Below are 21,244 nucleotides of genomic sequence, written 5' to 3' on the forward strand. Positions count from 1 at the left end.
GGCTGCATGGGGCTGGTAGAAGCAGAACTAGCTGGCGGTGGGGGACTGGAGCAGCAGTGAGTGACTACGAGGGCACAGGATGGCTGCATGGGGCTGGTAGAAGCAGAACTAGCTGGTGGAGGGGGACTGGAGCAGCAGTGAGTGACTACGAGGACACAGGATGGCTGCATGGGGCTGGTAGAAGCAGAACTAGCTGCCAGCGGGGGACTGGAGCAGCAGTGAGTGACTACGAGGGCACAGGATGGCTGCAGGGGGATGGTAGAAGCAGAACTAGCTGGCGGAGGGGGGCCGGAGCAGCAGTGAGTGACTACGAGGGCACAGGATGGCTACATGGGGCTGGTAGAAGCAGAACTAGCTGGAGGCGGGGGACTGGAGCAGCAGTGAGTGACTACGAGGGCACAGGATGGCTGCATGGGGCTGGTAGAGGCAGAACTAGCTGGTGGAGGGGGACTGGAGCAGCAGTGAGTGACTGCGAGGGCACAGGATGGCTGCAGGGGGCTGGTAGAAGCAGAACTAGCTGGAGGCGGGGGACTGGAGCAGCAGTGAGTGACTACGAGGGCACAGGATGGCTGCATGGGGCTAGTAGAAGCAGAACTAGCTGCCAGCAGGGGACTGGAGCAGCAGTGAGTGACTACGAGGGCACAGGATGGCTGCATGGGGCTGGTAGAAGCAGAACTAGCTGGCGGCGGTGGACTGGAGCAGCAGTGAGTGACTACGAGGGCACAGGATGGCTGCATGGGGCTGGTAGAAGCAGAACTAGCTGGTGGAGGGGGGGACTGGAGCAGCAGTGAGTGACTACGAGGGCACAGGATGGCTGCATGGGGCTGGTAGAAGCAGAACTAGCTGGCAGCGGGGACCAGAGGATTAGTGAGTGGCTGCGAGGGCACAGGACTGCTGCAGGGGGCTAGTAGAAGCAGAACTAGCTGGCAGCGGGGACTGGAGCAGCAGTGAGTGGCTGCGAGGGCACAGGACTGCTGCAGGGGGCTGGTAGAAGCCCCAGGTAAGTGAAACTCATTTTTTTATTTTGCTTGAACCTTCCCTTTAAAACCAGAGAAACTGAACTCTAAAATGCAAATAATTGGTTTTGAAAACAAAAAAAACGAAGAAAAAAAAAATTCAAAAACGAAAATTATGATTAATTTTTAAAATGAAAAATATCGTTTTTAAAAAAATTATTTTGCCGGCGCCATTTTTCACTGGATGCTACTTTACCAGCTCCTCTGATAAAATCTTGTTAATTAATACAGTCTTATCACTGATAGTACCTTGCCAGCTCCTCTGGTAAGGTCTTGCTAAACTACTCAGTCACTTGTGGTGTTAGTACCTTACTAGCTCCTCTGGTAAGGTTTAGCCAAACTGCCTTGACTCTCTCTTTTACTTATACTTTACCAGCTCCTCTGGTAAAGGTCTATTGTTTATATTTCTGTTGGTAGATCCTCCAGCTCCACTGGAGAAGTCTATACTGTTGCACCAAACACCACACCTTACTCTCTGCTAGCTATACTTGTATTATTAGTGATACTGCAGATCACCACATAATCAGGTATAGCGTCTGTATTATTTGTGGTTCTGCAGAGCACAAATAATCAAACGTCTGGGTTGCAGCACCCAATCGTTACAGAACAGCAGACCACAAACATAATGGATACACTGGCTAGTCATGTGGAGGGGTTAATTACGACTGTTGACAGTTTGTCTCTCATAGTTAGCACCCAGCAGACTCAGATTTTCCAGCTATCTGAGGCTTTACAAAAACAGACAGTACCAGTGTTATCTCCTCTTGTTTCGGAGCCCAGATTACCTCTCCCAGAGAGATTTTCTGGGCATAGGTCCGATTTTCGGAATTTTAGAAATCGGTGCCTCTTATATTTTGAGTTATGTCCTATGACTTCGGGGTCAGAGGGTCAGAGACAGTGCTGGTCGTAATGGGAAAATCTACGCTTACGGATCATTTCGCGTAATTTTACGCTATTACGCATTACGCAATTACGGTTACGACGTAGGACATTATCTACGGTACATCACTGTAATTACGCGTAAACTTACGACGTTACGCGTAAGGATACCGTAAGCTACTTATTGAACTTCGCATCTCCGCGTAGCTATCGTAGCCGTATGCGTAACATTATGCTCGCATGCGGATTTTCTTTACGCGTTACAACTGAATGTACCGCGCATGCGCGCACCGGATTGCCAACGATGCGTATGTTGTAGTCGGCAAGCGTACAACCATGCGTCTCCGCTCCGCAACCACTGCGCGCGCGCATGCGTACTTTGCCTCCGTACACGTACGTACACGCGTACGTCACAAGCGGAAGTTTTGATTGGCTGATGCGTAGAGACAGGAAGTTGGCCAGAGCAGGCACCGGCAAACGCGTGGAGAGGACGCATCACAGGCATCAGACACGCAGCACTGCCATCAACCATCCACCATGCCTCCTAAGATTCCCCTCAGGATGAAAGAGATGCTAATTGAGGTAACTTAAGCAATCTATTAACAGAATGTATAGTTTTTGGCTACTGTTTCTGACTGCATTTCTCTAATCTTTATATGTCCCATCATGTAAAAGGATATCATAGGTGTTAGTGTAGTAGAGAATTGTTTTTAGTTTATCTCTGTAACTTTGCATTTGTAGCAGTACTGTTAATAGTAGAGTGAGACATATTCACTACAGTGACCTGTTTTTTCTGGTTCCAACCTGGGACAAGTGAAGGTGGGGGGTGGGCTGTGGACGGCTGGGGAGGGGGTCGCAGCGCGCCGGAAAACGGGCCTGGGGGGCGTGTGCGGCGCGCATAGTGCGGTGCGCACTATGCGCGCCGCACACGCCCCCCAGGCCTGTTTGTTTTCTGCTAAAATGTGGCCTAAATTGCGTTTGTTTTCTGCTAAAATGTGGCCTAAATTGCGTTTGTTTTCTGCTAAAATTTGGCCTAAATTGCGTTTGTTTTCTGCTAAAATGTCTATATTTGCTGCTTTGGGGTTACGGTTACGCTCCGCCCATACAATGTCATGACCACGCCCTTTTTTTGGCGCCCCGCCAAACGCACTTTGGGCCACATTTCAGCAGAAAATGAACGCACTTTGGGCTGCATTTCAGCAGAAAATAAACGCAATTTGGGCCACATTTCAGCAGAAAGTAAACGCAATTTGGGCCATATTTTAGCAGAAAACAAACTCAATTTAGGCCACATTTTAGTAGAAAACAAACGCACTTTGGGCCACATTTCAGCAGAAAATGAACGCACTTTGGGCTGCATTTCAGCAGAAAATAAACGCAATTTGGGCCACATTTCAGCAGAAAGTAAACGCAATTTGGGCCATATTTTAGCAGAAAACAAACTCAATTTAGGCCACATTTTAGCAGGGAAAAAAATCGCAATTTGGGACACATTTCAGGCAAGCATCACGCAAGGCCTTTCAGTCCGCACGTCATCCCCAATCCAACCAAAAACAGTATTGCCAGGCACAACAGCCAGTAGAGGAGAATTGAGAATCCAGGTGAGAGGTGTCTACCATATTAAGGGGGCATTCTGCCTATTTATGTGAAATGCTGTCTATTTATGTGCCTCATGACTGCTGAGTTTGTCTTGTTGGGGGCCTCATGATTGATGAATTCGTCTTGTTGAAGGCCTCACGATTTTTTGGGGGCCTCATGATTGCTGAATGTCTTGTTGGGGGCCTCATGATTTGTTGGGGGCCTCATGATTGCTGAATTTGTCTTGTTGGGGGCAACATGATTGCTGAATTTGTCTTGTTGGGGGTCTCAAGATTGCTGAATGTGTCTTGTTGGGAGCCTGATGATTTCTTGGGGGCCTCATGATTGCTACATTTGTCTTGTTGGGGGCCTCTGGGAAAAGCTGAATGATTATCCTATGAGACAATAGCATTAAACCTACATTTTTGCTTTTTAAAACGGAAAATAAAACTGTGAGGTTCTAAAAAACGAATACATTTTTCAGGAGTAGGATGAAAGAAATTGTTTATCTTCACAGTTTATTTGCAACTTGGATTTTCAATAATGTTCATGTATGAGTTAAAACGTTTGTATGAAGTTTTAAATTGCTGTTGCCACTTTGCGATAGATAAATTGACTTTTGGGTTGCAGTTTGGGCACTCGGCCTCCAAAAGTTTCGCCACCACTGTCCTAATCTAATGTCCCACATTGCTAAGTAAACGAAAATTTGTCGCCACCCATGGCCACACCCACATTCTGGTCCATGGCCGCACCCATTTTTGGGGGCGGCGCGTACGTGCGCCGCACAACATAACCCTCAGGTTTTTCGGCACACACATCTTCTCTAAAATTTGCGGCGCACCACTTCTTCCCTGCCTTTTTGCACCCCCCCCCCTGGAAAATTTTGTGCGGACGCCCATGGCTATGAACTGGCACAAAGTCTATAGACGCCGCGGCCAGTTCATGGAATCCATTCAATTATATATTTGATGCTTGCTGTCACAGGATCTTCTCTGTCAGTCCAATCACACATGAAATGAAATTATGTAGTTATTATGGCTAGCAATGTCAGCAGTTATAGGTGGCACTAGTCATCGTTGATCCCTAGTATCTGCCCGAAGTCATAGTTGGTTGCTTCCCACAATTTTTGAAAACTGTCATTATGAATAATATTATAATCGTTTACATTATGCTGTAAGTAAGAAGATTCTTAATTAATGAAGGTATAATACAGTGGTCATTAATACTGTAATATTTCTTTTCCAGGAATTTACAAGAGGCCAGTATGACCTCACCACCCCGAGGGAGAAAAGGGACGTGGTGAGAAGGGTGCAGGGGATCCTGAGGGCCGAGTACCGGCGGGACCTCACCACCAAGCAGGTCCAAATGTTATGGAGCGACCTTAAGAGGAGGGACCAGGACTTGCTCAGGCGGGTGGTTGCCCAAATAGGATGTAAGTCAGCAAACTATTAGTTTATGTATGTCTATTTTGGGTTTTATATGCTGTATGTATTTATCCTAAAAAATAATTCCATGGGCTGAATACTATAGAGTTGTGCAGTATGTACAGTTAAAGTATATATCCGTAAGGTATTCACAGTGCAGCACTTTTCCCACATTTTGTTTTGTTAGGGGCTTATTCCAAAATGGGTTAAAACATATTATTTTGTGCTCCTGTGTGGGCATAGTGATGATATTTGTGCAATATGTACTGAGTATACTGCATTCATGCAAATAAAGTTATTAAAAAAAATGGGCCCCTAGGCTTAACATTGGTTTTTGATAACCACTGATGATCAATTAACTTATTTTTTTTTTAAGAAAAATTTGATAGGTGCTGTCGTCCATCTGGACCCTATATCCTCTCCAGGCCCTAGGCAAGTGGCTAGGTTTGCCTTGTGGATGGTCCGGCTTTGTTGCACAGCAATTTTTTTTAAAGATCTCTCCAGAGCTATTCAATCGTATTGAAGCCTAAGCTCTTGCTGGGCCACTCAAGAACATACACAGAGTTGTCTCGGAGCCACACCATTGATATCTTGACTGTGTGCCCAGGGTCGTATTCCTACTACAAGATGAACCATTGCCCCAGTCTGCGTTCCAAGTGCTCTCTTTAAAGTGATCCTTAAGCCTGTAAAAAAAAAAGAAAAAGATTTTGACTCAACTGTGGCTTCCCTGAGCCCCCTGCAGTCGATCGGTGCCCTCGCCGCCTCGCTCAGATCCTCCTGGACCCCACGGCGACCACTTCCGGTTTCGCTGTCAGGAACCGACAGGCATTGGGAACGCGAGTGATTCTTCGTGTTCCCAGCAAAAATATCGCCCCCTATGCTACTATTACGTCCCGGAGGCCGCAATAGCCGCAAAGGATCACTTTAAAGCCTATCCTAGTTTTATTTTACTGTATTGAAGAGTCATATTCTTTCATGTATAATAAATACATTAAAGGAATAAGAATATGATTTTTTGTTCTGTGTTTAGAGTAAGGTCCTTATCAAAGTTCACTTGAAAATAGAAATAAAAGTAATTGTAGTTCAAACAATAAAGTTATTACTTTTTATCCATTTTATCATATATTTTGATTAAATTGTATTATTCATTACTCCTTACTACAGCTGCAAGTGGTACCCGCACTGCCCGGCCCCGGGGATCCTCTGCACCCAGGCCTTCTTCCTCAAGAGCCTCCTCACCTGGCCCCAGCCATCATAGCCAGAGGGCTTATCTGCTTAGAGCCAGGACACCGCTTTATGGTAAAATTCTCTTACTGTATGATTAACATTGCATACTATGGAAAAGCAAGTAAATGCTATGTTATATGTATTACATTACAGGTTCTTAATTTTAGGGATGATCAATGAGATTGAAATATGTACAAGTTGATGGATTGCTGGGTTTACCTATTTTGCACATTTTTTTCTACAGTTCCTCTATCAACATATACAAGGCTGAGGGGCCAGGTGAGGAGGCTGACGAAGACGAAGAGGAGGCATGAGCAGGAAATCCGCTTACTGAAGCAGCAGATGCTTGAAATGCGTCAGCATATGGCGAATGTGGAGGAGGAGGTCCGCCAGTTGAAGGGGACAGGGGGTAGGCGGTAGGGTGGACTGAGGGGTTTTTTTTTTGTTGTTTTTTTTTTTGTTGTTGTTGTTGAAGATTTTTACTGCTGGCAGGTGATGTAGCTGCTGCATGGTTTTTTGGCAGTTGGAAACAGCTGTAAACAGCTATTTTCCACAATGCAGCAAGGTTCACAGGCCTGGTGTTTCACAGCATCAGAACTTTGTGTCTCTTATACAAGCCTCATTTTTAGCTGTACAGAAGAAAACTGCCCGGGCATTTTGCCCCTGAATCCGGGCAAAGCATGATGGGATTTCTGAGGTTGTTGTTCTCGTTCTGCTGTTTTGGTTCACTTTTTTTTTTTTTTAACATTTTGAATTTGACATTTGAAGCCTAGGGTGTGCAGCTGGGAGGGGTGATCAGGACACAGGACAGTTGGAACTGTGTCTCCTGCTCCCTGTCACCTCCTTTCAACCAAAAAGATGGCTGCCCCCATGACAAAGATGGCTGTCCCCATGAATCACAAACATTTGACTGTTCTTTTAAAACAGGGTGGGTAAGAGATTATATTACCTATCTATTCTAATTAACATAACTAATGTAACTTAATGACAGTATATTTGTTTAGGCTGAAGTTCCCCTTTAAAAAAAAAAAAAAAAGAAAAGAAAAACTTTTCACAAAAAAATAAATTTTTTTCTTAAAAAAGGATAAGTTTCTTCTCTTTTGTTGTACGATCTCTGACACTGACACATTGTGTTGGACTAAATAATCGCAAAATAAATGCAATGACATTGTTAATACAATGCATTTCAAAAACATATATTTATGCAGAATACTTAGTTGTATGTGTCACATTGCTTGTGTGATGCAATCCCTTAATTTTGTAGATCTTCTGTGTCCAACACAAGGCACCAGTGTGCAAAATAGACATTTAAAGTGTAAAGAGTATATGTAGCAATTATTCATTGCTTTTTAGTTCTCTTTTACAGCGCATGCAGGTTCAGGCTACTCTACTTTCTTCCTCCCCTCCTCTCTGTGGCACGCGTCATAGTGCACGGAACTATGATGCGATGCAGAGAGTCGGAAAATAATTCGAGGAGACAGAGACTGCGCATGCGCTGTAAGGACCCACAGACATCATTTTTCATGTTTCAGCTCTACTTTCTGTAGGAGCCATGTTTTCAATAGCATTGAGAGTGGGCATACCGGGATGGAGAGGGATTAAGAGAGGAAGTGTATACACTTCATATACACTTGGGTATACTTAAAGGGACTCCAAGAACAAATTAAACGCAAAATGTGAACTTACCCGGGCTTTGCTGTAGCCCAGTGCTGGTCTGTAGTTCCCACGACGTACCTCCGGGTCTTCTCCCAATGCCTCTTCAGAAATGGTTGGCCGGCGGATCCTGGCGACACTCGGGCCGATTGTCGGGCTCCTTCTTCCGCATACATCACGCGTAACGTCATTACGGCGTCCGGCGTCACAGTACGGCGCATGCGTGGTTTAATCGCGCATGCGCCGTACTGTCACGCCGGCCACCGTGATGACGCGAGGCGGCCGGCGTAATGACGTTACGCGTGATGTATGCGGAAGAAGGAGCCCGACACTCGGCCCGAGTGTCGCCAGGATCCGCCGGCCAACTACAGACCAACACTGGGCTACAGCAAAGCCCGGGTAAGTTCACATTTTGCGTTTAATTTGATCTTGAAGTCCCTTTAAAAACATACCCTGTGCCCCTGCTCAGTGTCCCTTTCAGGGGTTCTTTCTTTAGGGTGGGGGAGAAGAATTTGGGCCTGGTTTGCAGGCATTACAAAATACTTACCGAGCCTCCAGCGGCGTTTTGTAGCCTTCCTGAAGCTCCTAGCATGCTCCTATTGGCTTTCCGACGTACTCTGTTCACGGCAGCAGGCGTATCACTCGACTCTAGGCAGGTCAGGTAACACGCCGGCTTCCATGCAAGGAGGATTGCAGAAAGCCGCTAGGAGTTTCAGGAGGGCTGAAAGATTTTGCTGGAGGTTTCAGTGAATATTTTGGAGCAGGTTTGCGTTTTTTTCTGCTGGTGGTTCAAGTAAGCAACCGACAAGCACATGAATACGGCTTCAAGTGATCACAGCTGGTGGATATTGGGGACATATGTATATACAGTATATGTATAAATAAAATATATATATCTATATATATATATAGATATATATATATATATATATATATATATATGCATCTGATAATAAATCTCCATGCATGTATATCTGATACACATATAAATAGAGGTAGCCAGACCTCTCCATCCAGTTAAATATAGGTAGCCAGACCTAATCCCCCACCCTCCCAAGTAATTCATAGGTACCCAGACCTCTCCCATCTCCCCCCAGTAATCCATACGTAACCAGACCTGAACCCCTTCCACCCTCCCCCCAGGAAATCATAGGTAACCAGACCTCTCCTCTTCCCCCCAGTAATCCATAGGTAACCAGACCTGAACCCCTTCCACCCTCCCCCCAGTAAATCATAGGTAACCAGACCTGAACCCCTTCCACCCTCCCCCCAGTAGTTCATAGGTAGCCAGACCTCTCCTCTTCCCCCCAGTAATCCATAGGTAACCAGACCTGAACCCCTTCCACCCTCCCCCCAGTAAATCATAGGTAACCAGACCTGAACCCCTTCCACCCTCCCCCCAGTAGTTCATAGGTAGCCAGACCTCTCCTCTTCCCCCCAGTAATCCATAGGTAACCAGACCTGAACCCCTTCCACCCTCCCCCCAGAAATTCATAGGTAACCAGACCTGAACCCCTTCCACCCTCCCCCCAATAATTCATAGGTAACCAGACCTGAACCCCTTCCACCCTCCCCCCAATAATTCATAGGTAACCAGACCTGAACCCCTTCCACCCTCCCCCAGGAAATCATAGGTAACCAGACCTCTCCTCTTCCCCCCAGTAATCCATAGGTAACCAGACCTGAACCCCTTCCACCCTCCCCCCAGTAAATCATAGGTAACCAGACCTGAACCCCTTCCACCCTCCCCCCAGTAGTTCATAGGTAGCCAGACCTCTCCTCTTCCCCCCAGTAATCCATAGGTAACCAGACCTGAACCCCTTCCACCCTCCCCCCAGAAATTCATAGGTAACCAGACCTGAACCCCTTCCACCCTCCCCCCAATAATTCATAGGTAACCAGACCTGAACCCCTTCCACCCTCCCCCCAATAATTCATAGGTAACCAGACCTGAACCCCTTTCACCCTCCCCCCAGGAAATCATAGGTAACCAGACCTCTCCTCTTCCCCCCAGTAATCCATAGGTAACCAGACCTGAACCACTTCCACCCTCCCCCCAGTAAATCATAGGTAACCAGACCTGAACCCCTTCCACCCTCCCCCCAGTAGTTCATAGGTAGCCAGACCTCTCCTCTTCCCCCCAGTAATCCATAGGTAACCAGACCTGAACCCCTTCCACCCTCCCCCCAATAATTCATAGGTAACCAGACCTGAACCCCTTCCACCCTGTCCCCAGTAAATCATAGGTAACCAGACCTGAACCCCTTCCACCCTCCCCCCAGTAGTTCATAGGTAGCCAGACCTCTCCTCTTCCCCCCAGTAATCCATAGGTAACCAGACCTGAACCCCTTCCACCCTCCCCCCAGTAAATCATAGGTAACCAGACCTGAACCCCTTCCACCCTCCCCCCAGAAATTCATAGGTAACCAGACCTGAACCCCTTCCACCCTCCCCCCAGTAAATCATAGGTAACCAGACCTGAACCCCTTCCACCCTCCCCCCAGTAGTTCATAGGTAGCCAGACCTCTCCTCTTCCCCCCAGTAATCCATAGGTAACCAGACCTGAACCCCTTCCACCCTCCCCCCAATAATTCATAGGTAACCAGACCTGAACCCCTTCCACCCTGTCCCCAGTAAATCATAGGTAACCAGACCTGAACCCCTTCCACCCTCCCCCCAGAAATTCATAGGTAACCAGACCTGAACCCCTTCCACCCTCCCCACAGTAGTTCATAGGTAGCCAGACCTCTCCTCTTCCCCCCAGTAATCCATAGGTAACCAGACCTGAACCCCTTCCACCCTCCCCCCAGAAATTCAGTTTCAGTATATTTTATTTTTTTTGGGAGTGCTCCATGACAGTGGGAACACTACTATCTATAATCAAAAGAAGGTGGTACATTATAATAAAAAGTGTGGAGTACCCTAACGGTGGGGACACCCAAGAAATTGAACAGGAACAGGTGAGTTTTTTTTTTTTGTTTTTTTTTTTGTGTGGAGTGCTCCCTGACAGTGGGAACACTGCTATCTATAATCAAAAGAAGGTGGTACATTATAATAAAAAGTGTGGAGTACCCTAACGGTGGGGACACCCAAGAAATTGAACAGGAACAGGTGAGTTTTTTTTTTTTTTTTTTTTTTGTGTGGAGTGCTCCCTGACAGTGGGAACACTGCTATCTATAATCAAAAGAAGGTGGTACATTATAATAAAAAGTGTGGAGTACCCTAACGGTGGGGACACCCAAGAAATTGAACAGGAACAGGTGATTTTTTTTTTTTTTTTTTTTTTGTGTGGAGTGCTCCCTGACAGTGGGAACACTGCTATCTATAATCAAAAGAAGGTGGTACATTATAATAAAAAGTGTGGAGTACCCTAACGGTGGGGACACCCAAGAAATTGAACAGGAACAGGTGAGTTTTTTTTTTTTTTTTTTGTGTGGAGTGCTCCCTGACAGTGGGAACACTGCTATCTATAATCAAAAGAAGGTGGTACATTATAATAAAAAGTGTGGAGTACCCTAACGGTGGGGACACCCAAGAAATTGAACAGGAACAGGTGAGTTTTTTTTTTTTTTTTTTTTTGTGTGGAGTGCTCCCTGACAGTGGGAACACTGCTATCTATAATCAAAAGAAGGTGGTACATTATAATAAAAAGTGTGGAGTACCCTAACGGTGGGGACACCCAAGAAATTGAACAGGAACAGGTGAGTTTTTTTTTTTTTTTTTTGTGTGGAGTGCTCCCTGACAGTGGGAACACTGCTATCTATAATCAAAAGAAGGTGGTACATTATAATAAAAAGTGTGGAGTACCCTAACGGTGGGGACACCCAAGAAATTGAACAGGAACAGGTGAGTTTTTTTTTTTTTGTTTTTTTTTTTTTTGTGGAGTGCTCCCTGACAGTGGGAACACAGCTATCTATAATCAAGAGAAGGTGGTAAATTATTTAAAAAAGTGCGGTGCACCCTAACGGTGGGGACACCAAGAAACTGAAAAAGAAAAAGGTGAGTTTTTTTTTTTAAGTCAGCAGAAGCCTTTTTGGTGGCAGGTAGTAGGCAAAGTCCTAGCTTGTGGCCCTGAGAGGAGCAGCGGCTCAGTCATATAGTAAGTTGACCATCACCCTCAGTAAGCCCAAGCCATTTTGGTGGCAGGTAGGAGGCAAAGTCCTAGCTTGTGGCCCTGAGAGGAGCATCGGCTCAGTCATATAGTAAGTTGACCATCACCCTCAGTAAACCCAAGCCATTTTGGTGGCAGGTAGTAGGCAAAGTCCTAGCTTGTGGCCCTGAGAGGAGCATCGGCTCAGTCATATAGTAAGTTGACCATCACCCTCAGTAAGCCCAAGCCATTTTGGTGGCAGGTAGGAGGCAAAGTCCTAGCTTGTGGCCCTGAGAGGAGCATCGGCTCAGTCATATAGTAAGTTGACCATCACCCTCAGTAAACCCAAGCCATTTTGGTGGCAGGTAGTAGGCAAAGTCCTAGCTTGTGGCCCTGAGAGGAGCAGCGGCTCAGTCATATAGTAAGTTGACCATCACCCTCAGTAAACCCAAGCCATTTTGGTGGCAGGTAGTAGGCAAAGTCCTAGCTTGTGGCCCTGAGAGGAGCATCGGCTCAGTCATATAGTAAGTTGACCATCACCCTCAGTAAACCCAAGCCATTTTGGTGGCAGGTAGTAGGCAAAGTCCTAGCTTGTGGCCCTGAGAGGAGCAGCGGCTCAGTCATATAGTAAGTTGACCATCACCCTCAGTAAGCCCAAGCCATTTTGGTGGCAGGTAGGAGGCAAAGTCACCCGAAAGGTGAAAGACCAATAAACAAAACAGCAGCAACATCAGGGACACCAGTAAACATAGCAGGACATAGCAGTGCTCCATGAAAGTAGGAACACTGAAATACTTTTGCAGCAGGAGCAGAAAAAAAAAAAGAAATTGTGCAGTGCACTCTAACGGTGTGAGCAACGATATCAATAACATTTTTTTTTATTTTTTTATTTTTTTTTTAACCCTAGGGCTCCATAAGAGTGGGAAGACTGCTGTACCTTTGAATCAAATTGTGCAGTGCACCCTAATGTTGGGAACACAACTGAACATTAAATATTTAATGTTATCTTACAGACATATAGGTATATCAGAGGGAGTTTAAAGCGATCTCATTCAGTTTCTGTCTCTGAGGGCAGGGGCTGAGTATTCACCATCAATCCAGGACTGATTCATTTTTAAGAAGGTCAGTCTGTTCACTGAATCTGTAGACAAACAGGATCGCTTTTCAGTAACCACCCCACCTGCCGCACTGAATGCACGCTCAGAAATGACGCTGGAAGCCGGGCATGCCAGAAGTTGAAGCGCATACTGCGCCAGCTCGGGACAGGTTTCCAGTCTGGCGGACCAAAATTCCATAGGGTCCTCTGTACGCATACTGTCAGATGCACCAAGTGACCCCATGTAATCACTGACCATGCGGCTCAGCCGCTGGTGAAAACTTCCTTCTACTGTTCTTGTTGTTATTGTTGGACGCTCAGAGAAGTAAAAGTTTCTCATTGCTCCAAAAAGGTCTCCAGGAAGAATGGGTCTGCTTGGCTCAGCTACTTGCTGGGTGCGATGAGTGGGGATAGCTGTGATCTCAGACTGTGGAAAGGCCTCCTGCACATGACGTATTAGGGCCTGCTGCAGCTCCCGCATCCTCTCCTCCTGCCGGCTTGCTGGAATGAACTGACCCAGTTTCCCCTTGCATCGAGGGTCTAAAAGGGCGGCCAACCAGTAGTCATCCCTCTCCTTAATGTTTTGGATCCGGGGATCTCTGCGTAAGCATTTCAACATATGAACAGCCATGGGGAAGAGATGAGCCTGCGCCTCCAAATCATCCGGTCTGCTCAACACATCAAAATCCTCTGACTGCTGCTGCTGCTCGTCCTGCCTTCCAATGTCTACCCACCCATGAACCACAGATGCCGCACTGGCCTGCTCTCCCTCCTCACAATGGTCAGGCACCTCAAGTAAGTCCCGCGTGAAAGTAAGCTCCTCCTCCTCCTCCTCATGTGCCTGAGTTTGGGTGGCTTGGAGCAAGCTTTGTTGTTCAAGCTCATCAAGCGCATCCTCCCCAGCTGCCATCAGGCTACTCAGACTCTCGTCCAGCATGTACACGAGAGGGATCACTTCGCTGATACAGACTTGTGCCCCACTTACGAATGTTGTAGCCTGATCGAATGGGGACAAGACACGGCAGACTTGATACATCAGCCGCCACTCTTCCTGGGTGAATCGGGCAGGTGCGCCCTGGGTGCCATGTCCTCCTCGGAGGTACTCTGCAACCGCCTTTTTCTGCTCGCACAACCTATTCAGCATGCGAAGTGTGGAGTTCCACCGTGTTGCACTGTCTGCAATGAGCCTATGGGGGGGCAGGCCATGTTTCTCCTGCAATTTAGACAGCGAATCTTTGGCATTTGAAGAATAACGTAACTTCGATACAACTCTTCTTGCATGCTGCACCACATCACTCAAACCTGGGTAGGTGCGTAAAAAGCGCTGCACCACCAGGTTGAGTATGTGGGCAAAACATGGCACATGGGGGATGTTGCCCTGATTCAGGGCGGCAATCAGATTTGCTGCGTTGTCACATACAACATGACCAGCCTGGAGTCTTCTTGGGGTCAGCCACTTCTGCACCTGTCCGTTGATAATGGCCAGGACATTTGGTGCAGTAAGTCTCTGCTGCTCAACGCTGACTAAACCCAGAACCGCCTGACAGCGTCGATGTACCACTCTGCTGTGGCCAGCCCCACGGGCACGCTTACTGGGGGCCTCAGCTGTAGCGGTTGCGACATGACTAGAGGCAAGTGTGGAACTGTTCCCCTTGACACCACGGGGCGGCGCAACCAGCTCATTGGCCGCCCCAGGACTGGAACCCTCCTGTTGACATTGGAGGGTGACCCAATGTGCCGTAAAGGACATATAACGTCCCTGGCCATGACTGCTGGTCCAGCAATCCGTCGTGAGATGTACCCTGTTGCCTACAGAATAGTCAAGGGACAGAGTCACATTATCCACAGTGTGGCGATACAGATCAGGTATTGCTGTCCTAGCAAAATAATGGCGGCTGGGGATCCGCCATTCTGGTATGCCAAACCTCAGCAGCTCGCGAATGGCTGTACCCTCCTCTACAAGACTGTAGGGCAATAACTGCTGGACCATAGCCTGTGACAGCAGCCCATTCAACCTCCGGATCCTGCTGTGATGGGAAGGCAGTGGCTTTGTCGACCTTATCGACTCAGTAATTAAGGGCTGGGTGCTGTGAGCCACTGACGAGAAACGTGCAATTGAGGTAGCTGACATGTGGCCTCTACTGCCAGACTGTGTTGCGGAGTGAAGGCAGGGGGAAGGGGTGCCGATGTCAGAACCTGAATGGGAAGAAGGATGGGGCACTGTGCGGGGTATTTTACCCATTGCTTCCTGAACAAGCTGATTTTCTCTCTTATGCTTTTTTATGTGGGAGAGTGGACCACCTGTGCCCGCTCTTGACAAGTCCTTCCCTAAACGCACTTTATGACCACAAATGTTGCATATGACAATGTGGGGATCAGATTCATCAACGGTAAAGTACTTCCAAACTGGGGCTTTCTTAGATGATTTTTTAACTGTTTTTTCAGTCTCAGGCACAACAATTTGGGAGAGGGTGCTTTCAGATGCAGGCTCAGCCTGTGGCTGCTGCCTCGTTTGAAAAAGCCTACCAGAGGAGCCACTGCTTCCACTAGGTCTCACGGTATGCTGATGCAGCCTCTGCGGCTCTGAATCATCTGAGCTGGCATCATCATGATGTTCAGGCGGGTCATAGTCCCTATCCAGATCATCGTCACTACATCCCTTATAAGAACCCAGCTCATCATCATCAGGATAATTGGGAGAAAGAAGGTTGGAAGAGCCCTCATCCTGGATGTTATGTTCTCCCATTGAGGACTGAGACTGATCGCGGGCATGGTACAAGTTGTCATCATGATCATCACCCGCCAATCCCTCATCGATAACATTCTGAGGTTCATTAAAAAAATTCTGGGCATCAGACTCTAGGTTTATGTCGGACTGCGAAAGAGCTTTGTCCACAAGGTCTGCAATATGTGCAGTATATGGAAGTGAAGGCTCATTTTGGATGTTGGTGGCAGATCTTTGAGCAGGCATGGGTGTGCTGCTGGTACTGCTGCTACTCTCCAGGGCCTGAAGATTGGGGGACTGAGAACCGCTATCTCTCGTCACAAACTCCACAATATCAGCAGCCTGGCTCTCCCTAATGGGGCGTCGTGGGCCCTTCATCATCATAGAATCGCGCGTAAGGTTGTAGACTTTTTTTGGAGTTACATCTTCACTCCTCACTGTGCCTGTTGAGGATTGGCCACTACCTCGCACTGATTGTCCACTACCAACTGACTGTCCCCTGCCAGTTTTGGACTGACCCCTGCCGGGTACAGTGCATCCCCTGCTTGGTGCAGAGCGTCCCCTTCCTGCTGTGAAATAGGGATGTACTTTTTGGGTTGCTGGTTCTTGATCACTGCCTGTCAAGGTGTCAAACAAACATCTTTTTGCAGTGGGTTCAATTCCTCGGCCACGGGCACGGCCTGCTCCACCTCTGCCAGACATTGTAGGGAATATGTTCAGCAAGTGCCAAACGTTATTGTTTTATTGAAATGTAGGGGAAAGTGACAAATGATAAACGTATAAAATAAAATAAAAATAAATCAAATTAAAATTTCAATGTAATGAGGGAGGAGAGGACTGGAGAGCTAGTCCAAATTATATATCAATTGCTTTTGGACAACGCACTTGAAATAAATCCCCCCACAAAAAAAATGAAAATAAAATTCAATCAAATCAAATAATTAAAATGATAAAAAAAAAACAAAAAACACAAATACAATTCACTCTCAGCACACGATCCCTGAATCTAACTGATTTCACTCTATTACATATCACAGGCCCTCTCTTGTCTCTACAATCTACACGCTTTCACTGTAAAATCACAAGCCCTATAATCAGTTTTCCCTGCCTCTAACACTAAACAACAGAATTCTAACCCTAAACAAAGCCCTAACTACAATAATCAACTTCCTAACACAGGCTTACAATCACACAGATCAAAGATCTAAGAAAATGCAATAGAATTGCACTTAATATGGATGTGTAAAACTGTATCACTCTCTGTCTCACTCCTTCTCCTCAGAAAGTGAAAGCAACCCACAAAGAACACAGATCATGGCTGACAGCTTATATACTGAAGGGCGGGAGAAGATACTATTGGTTGCTTAGGATGTAGCTCCCAAACAAACTTGATAACTGATTGGCTACTCTTGGAGAAGGGGAGTTGTGCCTACGAAATTACGCGTAAAATTACGCGTAATTCGCCGTAAAATTACGCATACCTACGCTATTACGGTAGGCGGCGTAATTACAATACCGCTTTACGGCTTACGCGTACATACTTACGCGTAAGACGTAAATTACGCGTAGCACTTACGCGTAAAATAACGGTAAATTACGCGCATGCGTAATTTCGGCCCAGCACTGGTCAGAGAGTCATTTTAATTAAAACATTACTATCAGGAGATTCGCAGTCATGGGCCTATAGTCTCCCTGATGACCATGAGGCTTTGGCATCTGTGCAAAGATTTTTTGGGGCTATGGCAGTTATATACGATGATTCTGATTTAGCAATGACCGCAGAAAGGAAATTAAGGATTCTCAGGCAGGGGCAGAATCCTGTCGAGACTTACGCAGCTGAGTTTCGGAAATGGGCAGTGTCAGCCAGATGGGGGCAGTACGCACTGTTAGATTGTTTTTTATCGGGATTATCTGATGCAATTGCCGATTTAATGTTAGGTCATCCGGAGCCCAGGTCTTTGGATGAGGCTATAAGTTTAGCCATAAAGATCGATCGTCGATTTCGATATCAGAGACGAACTCGGAGTAAGCTCAGGAGACCGAGGGGTAATCTTCAGGGTGACTTGGGATTTTCAGAACACCTTGAGTTAACTAGGTCCAAGCGAGAAAAGGGGTCTAGTTCAGGGGATGGGTCCCAGATGGAAACGAACTATAAGAAAACAGATTGTCCTCAAGTCGGGGATAACTTATACCGTTCTTTAGTACTTGGGGGCATCGCGGTAAATAATTCAGCTGTTCCCTTGGGAGATGATAGACTGCTCCTCCCATGCACTGTTATCTGGGAAAGTCAGGTCCAGGATACGCAGGCATTCATAGACTCAGGGTCAGCAGCCAATTTTATGGACTATGGCAGAGGTTCCCAACCTGTGTGCCACGACACATACATGTGTCGCGGCATCCCCGGCTATGTGTCGCCACTCTCTCCTCCCCCGCTTTTCTCCCCGGCAGATCGCCTCCTTCCTACTCGTCAAATACTGCAGGGCTACAAGAAAATGGCCCCGCCAACCTCATTTGCAGACATCGGCGGCCATTTTGTTGTAGCCTTACAGTACTAGGAGCAGAGGGCGGAGGCGCCGGTGGGTCTACCGTCCGTCCTCCTATCTCCCCGGGATGAGGATCTCCCCACTCCACTCCCAGCTCGCCGGACACACTGTGCGCAGGCCAATGGGGAAACAGGCAGCCCACCCACCTGACCTCATGTCACGCTTGACGGGGGGAGGAGCCTCAGCGTGCACAGCATTCACCAGAAAATAATCGTTATGTGCGCAGCATTAACCAGAAAATAATCGTTATGTGCGCAGCATTCACCAGATAGTAATTGTTATGTGCGCAGCATTCACCAGAAAATTGTTATGTGCACAGCATTCACCAGAAAATTGTTATGTGCACAGCATTCACTAGAAAATAATCGTTATGTGCGCAGCATTCACCAGAAAATAATCGTTATGTGCGTAGCATACACCAGATAATAATTGTTATGTGCGCAGCATTCACCAGAAAATTGTTATGTGCGCAGCATTCACCAGAAAATAATCGTTATGTGCGCAGCTTTTACCAGAAAATAATCGTTATGTGCGCAGCATTCACCAGAAAATAATCACAATGTGGGAGCATTCACCAGAAAATAATTGCAATATGGGGAGCAGTCACCAGAAAATAATCGTTATGTGCGCAGCATTCACCAGAAAATAAACGCAATGTGGGCAGCATTCACCAGAAAATAAACGCAATGTGGGAGCTTTCACCAGAAAATAAACACAATGTGGGAGCTTTCACCAGAAAATAAACACAATGTGGGAGAATTCACCAGAAAATAAACGCAATGTGGGGGCATTCACCAGAAAATAAACGCAATGTGGGGGCATTCACCAGAAAATAAACGCAATGTGGGGGCATTCACCAGAAAATAATCGTTATGTGGGGACAGTCACCAGAAAATAATCGTTATGTGGGGGCAGTCACCAGAAAATAATCGTTATGTGGGGAGCAGTCACCAGAAAATAATCGTTATGTGGGGACAGTCACCAGAAAATAATCGTTATGTGGGGACAGTCACCAGAAAATAATCGTTATGTGGGGACAGTCACCAGAAAATAATCGTTATGTGGGGGCAGTCACCAGAAAATAATCGTTATGTGGGGGCAGTCACCAGAAAATAATCGTTATGTGGGGGCAGTCACCAGAAAATAATCATTATGTGGGGGCAGTCACCAGAAAATAATCGTTATGTGGGGGCAGTCACCAGAAAATAATCGTTATGTGGGGACAGTCACCAGAAAATAATCGTTATGTGGGGAGCAGTCACCAGAAAATAATCGTTATGTGGGGACAGTCACCAGATAATAATCGCTATGTGGGGAGCAGTCACCAGATAATAATCGCTATGTGGGGAGCAGTCACCAGAAAATAATCGTTATGTGGGGACAGTCACCAGAAAATAATCGTTATGTGGGGGCAGTCACCAGAAAATAATCGTTATGTGGGGGCAGTCACCAAAAAATAATCGTTATGTGGGGGCAGTCACCAGACAATAATCGTTATGTGGGGGCAGTCACCAGAAAATAATCGTTATGTGGGGGCAGTCACCAGAAAATAATCGTTATGTGGGGGCAGTCACCAGAAAATAATCGTTATGTGGGGAGCAGTCACCAGAAAATAATCGTTATGTGGGGACAGTCACCAGATAATAATCGCTATGTGGGGAGCAGTCACCAGATAATAATCGCTATGTGGGGAGCAGTCACCAGAAAATAATTGTTATGTGGGGGCAGTCACCAGATAATAATTGCTATGTGGGGAGCAGTCACCAGATAATAATCGTTATGTGGGGGCAGTCACCAAAAAATAATCGTTATGTGGGGGCAGTCACCAGACAATAATCGTTATGTGGGGGCAGTCACCAGAAAATAATCGTTATGTGGGGGCAGTCACCAGAAAATAATCGCTATGTGGGGGCAGTCACCAGAAAATAATCGCTATGTGGGGGCAGTCACCAGAAAATAATCGTTATGTGGGGGCAGTCACCAGAAAATAATTGTTATGTGGGGGCAGTCACCAGAAAATAATTGTTATGTGGGGGCAGTCAGCAGAAAATAATTGTTATGTGGGGGCAGTCACCAGAAAATAATCGCTATGTGGGGGCAGTCACCAGAAAATAATCGTTATGTGGGGGCAGTCACCAGAAAATAATCGCTATGTGGGGGCAGTCACCAGAAAATAATCGTTATGTGGGGGCAGTCACCAGAAAATAATCGTTATGTGGGGGCAGTCACCAGAAAATAATCGTTATGTGGGGGCAGTCACCAGAAAATAATCGCTATGTGGGGGCAGTCACCAGAAAATAATCGTTATGTGGGGGCAGTCACCAGAAAATAATCGTTATGTGGGGGCATTCACCAGAAAATAATCGTTATGTGGGGGCAGTCACCAGAAAATAATCGTTATGTGGGGGCAGTCACCAGAAAATAATCGCTATGTGGGGGCAGTCACCAGAAAATAATCGTTATGTGGGGGCAGTCACCAGAAAATAATCGTTATGTGGGGGCAGTCACCAGAAAATAATCGTTATGTGGGGGCAGTCACCAGAAAATAATCGCTATGTGGGGGCAGTCACCAGAAAATAATCGTTATGTGGGGGCAGTCACCAGAAAATAATCGTTATGTGGGGGCAGTCACCAGAAAATAATCGTTATGTGGGGGCAGTCACCAGAAAATAATCGTTATGGGGGGGCAGTCACCAGAAAATAATTGTTATGTGGGGGCAGTCACCAGAAAATAATCGTTATGTGGGGGCAGTCACCAGAAAATAATTGTTACTAGCCGACCCGCGGCGTAGCATACACCGCATACGAGGGTAGAGGGCAGGAAGGGGGTATTGGGCACAGCGGTGGGGAGGGGGGGTTGGACCCTCCCTCAACTGGGTACCCCATTTGTGCTCTACCTCCAGCTTAAGCTCAGCAGGAACCCCCCTCCCCCCCCCCCTCACCTGGGTCCCCCATGTGCGTTCCCCCTCCTGCTTAAGCACAGTAGCAGCCGCCACTATTAGTAAGAGGCAGC

This window comes from Hyperolius riggenbachi, chromosome 2 (assembly GCF_040937935.1).
Source record: "Hyperolius riggenbachi isolate aHypRig1 chromosome 2, aHypRig1.pri, whole genome shotgun sequence".
In the NCBI taxonomy this organism is placed as follows: Eukaryota; Metazoa; Chordata; class Amphibia; order Anura; family Hyperoliidae; genus Hyperolius; species Hyperolius riggenbachi.